This window comes from Varroa destructor, unplaced genomic scaffold (genome assembly GCF_002443255.2).
Source record: "Varroa destructor unplaced genomic scaffold, Vdes_3.0 BEIS01000005.1, whole genome shotgun sequence".
Lineage (NCBI taxonomy): Eukaryota > Metazoa > Arthropoda > Arachnida > Mesostigmata > Varroidae > Varroa > Varroa destructor.
In genome coordinates, this window is record NW_019211458.1 from 40,555,250 (window position 1) to 40,561,249 (window position 6,000).

Consider the following 6,000-nt stretch of genomic DNA (forward strand, 5'->3'; position numbering starts at 1 on the left):
CTTGATGCATTCATAGCTAATCAAGTAAGGTTCTAAAGATCGTAGTAAAATAGAATGTTTGTCAAACCATGCCTCATTGAGTATAATAGCATTTTAATAGAACAAGTGTTTTTAAATACAGCAAATTAACAGTTTCAGTTGATCATTTACCTGGGAGTAACCAGTGACCAAGCGCTAATAAACATGGACCCTTTTACTGCTCTCCATTGGAGGAAATCGGTCCTTGAACAACAGCTACGCCGTAGGCTTTCAGATTGAAGGCTGTATTCAAGGCACTTGGCAGTGCCTGTAGTGCTGCGTAAGTACATGAATCGAAAATGAGTGATGGTTAATAAACTGTTGACAAACTTCTGGCGAACTTACAGTAGATACGAAATCATAGTTTAGTGATTATGTTCGATTCGTTCGTAACTAGGAAACACTAACAGGTCATTCCTGAGAGGCGAGGTATGAGCGCCTACACTCTAAACAAGTCCCGACATATTCCGTTGAATAACCGTTTGCGGTTAGCTTCAAGATAAGTTACGATCGTTATTATGAGAGGATATTCCGGTAAGGTATGTCTATATAATAGTACAGTTGAAACATTGAGACAACAGTTGAGACTTTCTAGGTTCCAAGCTAGACTTAGTTAAGATCCAGATTCTAGAATTCTATGCTAGAAGCTGGATTGTTACTGGGATGAATGTACGATTGGGTGTAACATTGAAAATATTATTTATGCACGGTCTTTCTAAAATACGTGTTTGTTGATTTATGACGCCAGTCTATGGTCGTTGCCTGAATGGACATAAATAGCAGAACTGACTTCAATTTCGTAGAGGTAATGCATCCGTAATGTTCCGGTGACATTAGTATTCACGCGCACCAAAGTGACTTTTTTTGCGGGTTAAAACATTGTACATTTCGTTAACCAAAATTGCGGTGATATTAACTGACAATGATAAATAAAAACAAAACAAATTACTAACTTACTCATTAGCTATTCTTTCTTCGAATTGATGTTTTCAATGTTAATTACAGTATAATGACAAAGGATTTCTAAAATTTTCTACTTAGTTGTTGATTTCCGCAGCGATACATTCTACGTGTACCACCAGTAGGCAGCAGGCCGTTATTAATCTGTTGTCCCATTAAGAGTCAATTGTATATGGACGAAATTAAACCAGCAGCTCCTTTGACACGGAGGGCGCAGGGTACTCGCAAAAGTTCTGGCCTCGCATTGATTTTTATACGTTAATGTAACTGACTTTAAGCTTAGAGCTGTACGTTTTTCGGCATCTTTAAAATGACACGGCGCAGCTTCATAGATATTGCGGATAAATAAAAACATCTTAAGAACAATTGAGAATTTCTAAAAATAATATAGACTAGAATATAATTGTGTTTCGCAGGTCGACCAAACGATGCAATCATCATTACATTTTCACTGCGTTCTTGCAATATCCAATATATTTTCAGGTTGAAGCCAGGTGATCCCGTCTCCAAATGTAAATGTCAACCTAACATTACATCTCTCTGCCGACAATCGTACGATACAACAGCTGCAACGAGGTATAGGGTGTTTATAAAGGGGTAAAAGTGAGGGAATAACAGTAATGCTATATTAGTATACCTGTAACAAAACACAGGAATAATTAACGATATAGTAAGCTAACTGTAGGAACGCAATCAACCAGAAGCCAGAAAAAAATGATAATGGTGCAGAATCAAAAATATCTATTGTGAAGTTTTAATGTGGCTTATTCAAGATTGGGTTAAACATAATTGTAACTAGGCAGGCCAATGATATTCTGGGTTATATAAGTGAAATTGCGAAGGAGAGTAAAACACAGTTCACTTCTTTGAAGGCTTCAACCGCTGTCAGAAGTATCGTATTCTATGCAAGGTCTATTTAAAGAACAATGCGTCAAGTACGAAAAGTTGTTCCCAAGGTTTAGGTCTTTCAACGAGAAAACTCGAAACGGTATCAGGCAGGATATATTTTATAACTTAAACCAGGTTCCTGAAAAGAGTCTGGTTAGGTCTCGACCGTGTGACGACTAGAATAGCGGAGTAGTTAAAGGCATCTCGGGTGTTAGAAAGAAGGCGGGGCACCGGCACAGTGACCTTACATTCAACTCAACCATCGGATCTTATTTAACCGAGTTGCTTTAACGTGTTTTCGAAATGCAGGCTCGTTAAGGTGATAGCGATGCTCCTGAAAGTTTTTTGCGTGGTTTGAGTATTCTTCAAATCGAATGGCTTGTTACCTAGACGACCTAAAAACTCCGCTCTTTTCTCCGGCGGCAATGCCCAACTGCCTGCCGTTCTACTTTAGGTAATGCCTTTGCGGCCTTGCATTTCAAAATCGTTGCAAATTGAAACAATGACCAATATCCGTAATTAAAATGCTTTTTGGGCAACGTCCAGCGCCCACATTTATACCTACGAAAGCGCACCCTCGCAATTTACTTTTTAATCGCCGTAGTTTCTCTACAAGTTAAACGAATCCGCTAAATTTCCCGCTAATACGACCTGCTATTGAGTTCTGTGCTGGAATAAAGTTTCTGTCTAGTTTATTATACTATGCGCCTTATTTCCGGGCGATACACGCATCAAAAAAAAGGATACCCCGAAGAGGCCGGTTTATTCGAATATCCCCTACGCAATGTATGTCTATGTAATTTAGTCTTGCACCTACAACAGTCAATTAATTGAAATGCGAAACGACATTTAAGAGTAGCGCCTATCGATCAGAAGCCCAGTAGCCTTATACAATGCCCAATTACCGAGAGACCAATACCCAACTTTACACACCCCCAAAGGCATAATACAATGAACTTTTTATACCGGCAAAGCAAGGCTTACTTTTATAACCAACACCGTTCGATAGATATTAGTTAGGGCCTTACAAGTACAGATACGTGCCTGCGCTCCTATCAAGAAAAAAAGCTAATGTGATTGACTTCAGCAGAACTTAGCTGTGGAACTTCGTCTATGTCAGTGGAACCTCTTCATAAAGGAAATTTTTTTTTAAACAGCTTCAGCGGCGAAGATTTGTCAACGCAGAAAACACATCATTCCTTTAGAGAAAGAGCACTGTGTAGGTATTGCATACGAAGCGGTTTGCATTACGAGGTAAGGCCTTGAAAAAGTAACATAGTACCGCTAGTGTTTATTCCACTTGGATAATAACGATAATAACCTGTGCGTGCGAGAAAGGTTAGAAAACTATGACCCTGTTTTTTCGGTAGCCGTTCGTACTTGTTTTCAATCGCTAGTTTACAAATTATTGCCATGATGAATATCACCATTTTAGTTTACATATATATATTATATATATAAATCGATACCAAGGTTAAGTTTCGTTTCTACTGTTTCCACAACACATTTCAATTTAAGGTTCTGCCTTCCTGTTGTCCAGGATGTGGTCAATGCGCTTTTTAATGCTTTTGTTTTCGTTTTTTGTTATCGGTCATTCCTCGGGGGCTGCTACGCAAATGATTTTTCGTGTGACATGGCGCTATCTCGCACCCTCCCAAAAGCATTAGCAAATGTTATTGTCAACCTGTAATTCAGTTATATCCACATCACGCTAATAAAGCTTTCGTTTATATCGTTCGTCGGAGCGCACAACAATGGCACAATCAGACCCAGTCAGTCCTACGCGTTCTTTGAAATTTTGCTTCAGCCAGCAGCTTACCGCCGTCTTTCTGCCTCAGCTGCTGCTCCTATCGGATGAGTCGCCGCTCAAACGCTGTTAAGCGAAACGGCCCGATGCAACGCACAGTGCAGACTTATGATTGTGTCAGCTTTTTTTGCTTCCGATAGCCTTATCCAAGCGCTGGACCTAAGGCTGCGCATTTTACTGCTGCATTTATAGACCTGTTGAAAGGTCATTGGGAGGCCTCAAACGACAGCTGCTTGTGGGGTGTACCATTTCCGAAAAACAACTAAAGGTTAAAAAGGCCCTGGTGACGTTAGTTTAGATTGAGAGACGTACTAGCCACTCAGACATCTCTTGTAGATTTTGTAGGCCTGATGCTATGTGAATACTTCTAATTCAATATTGCAAGCTTATTAAACTTTAGGACTATTAGACAAGCGAGAATATGACTGGGCAAACAAGTCAGCTTTGTTTTATCTAGATTTATCCAGCCAGGTTTATCTAGATTATGACTTAGCTTTGAATAAATCTAAGAAGTTGTCTAATGAGTATATATTCATGCTTTCCCTGATATCTTCTGTAAAAGCAGATGAGCAGTCATATACTATCATTTTATCAGTAATTTCAGCCTAGCTGGCATTTTTTTGCTAGGTCATTTGTCCTTCTGGTAAAAGGTTAGCTTCATCGTGTGTTCAGCTCAGTTTGTGCCAATTGGTTATGTAGGCGTCTTTATTACGACCCCCACCATATAATGATTTCCTTATTCACGAAAATTATGTCGTGCGTACCATAAGCAGGACTTCAGGTAGCTATTTCTGCATTCTTGCATAATATTAATAATAATACATTAATAGCAAATCATGCGTTGCAAAAACTGTTCGTAAGTGAAGAGTTATAAAAATAGCTGGTTTTTGTAAAACACTTCAGTTAACAAAAACGAAGGTGGCTCTCGAAAGCTCCAAAAACGTTCGTTTCTTTCATTCATATTCCAGTCAGTTATTGAAAGAATAGCCAAAAATGTATGACCTTCTGTTTTTCCCAAAAAAAATAATGACCCGTTTCATTTAAAATTTGGTTAGGCTTGTTGACAATCTATATTAAAACCAATACTAATTTAAGTGTTTGGTTAAAACGAAATTGAAACTTAACCAAAAGCCAGGATGAACGGTACGCTCTGGGGCTAGTAAACAAATAAGACTTTCTTATGAATAGTAAAATTGTCACGCTTGTTGTTGAAAGAAACATTTTTCAAGACGAAGTAGCCTCTATTCTGCAGGAAATCGATTTACTGATATCAGCAATCAGTTGTCTTAATAAGAGACTTCAAATTTGTACTATGCTATTCACGTAAAACAGTGGTATGTTAACTATAGTCCAACTGTTATTTCGTAAATAAAAAAAGATGCAGCAGCCAAAGCTGAGAATTTTTTTACAGTCATAATTTAGGGTTAAAAATACGAGTTTTACTTCTAAGGAAAACCTAGAAAATTTCATTTAGCCTGTCTTCCATTCCAGAGTTTTCATAGCATTTTATCAAATCCCTCCGTGCAAAACAACAGAAATTTTCAAATTTGACAATATATATATACAGACCTACATATTCCAACAATCAGTATTCGTCTACAATTTGCAAGATGCATATAATACACTAAGTACGCGTCGGTCTTCAGCAGATTTAGATTTTCTTTAGAAGTCCTTTTTAATACGTTTTTTTTTTTTGTAGACATAATGCAACTAAGCACCAACCCGATGTCTCACATCTGAATTTCTTCTCAGATAGACGTTTCCGTATTCAATGTGCCAGCCTCACTGATTTCGCCTTTTCCTTACCGAAGCCACGCATTTACTTTGCAAATGAGCGATCAACCGCACAAACGGGGTTTCTCCAGAGTCGACTTTTGTCGAGTGGTAGTTGAATATATAATACGTTTCGTTGCATTGTTGGGTTGAGTGCGGTCTCTTGCCATATTGTACTTGGATAGTTTTGCATGGACACCCCATCGTTATATCTGTTATAACACTGAGAGGATTAGAAATAATGATCTGTTAGTTTCCGCATGGTCGATTTACCCCTCTGCTATATAGTCGTTCAGCCAAGTCAGTCAGTATCGACCACATTTATAACACCTGTGCGACAGTGGTACGATGCCGACCGAGTACGATATGATTGGAGCAACAGGTCGATTCGCGTACCAGCGTATAGCATGATTAATAGCTCAGTACGTCTAAAGATCTGTCATTTTCGAAAGTAATAATCGACACTATTAACAATAAATTAACGAATTTGCTGAACAATTAATTTAGCGGCCCATTTATTAATAAAAGAAGACAAGTGTTTTCCCTGATATATA

General features: G+C 38.4%; 1 long non-coding RNA gene across 1 annotated transcript in view; it reads left to right on the forward strand.

The window, feature by feature from the left end:
- The first annotated feature begins 142 nt into the window (after positions 1 to 142).
- LOC111251374 (uncharacterized) overlaps positions 143 to 6,000 on the forward strand; it is a 30,630-nt gene continuing 24,772 nt past the window's right edge. Inside the window, exons 1-2 of the long non-coding RNA XR_015328385.1 lie at positions 143 to 298; positions 1,462 to 1,554. This is a non-coding gene — a long non-coding RNA (uncharacterized LOC111251374). The remainder of the gene's footprint in view (positions 299 to 1,461; positions 1,555 to 6,000) is intronic.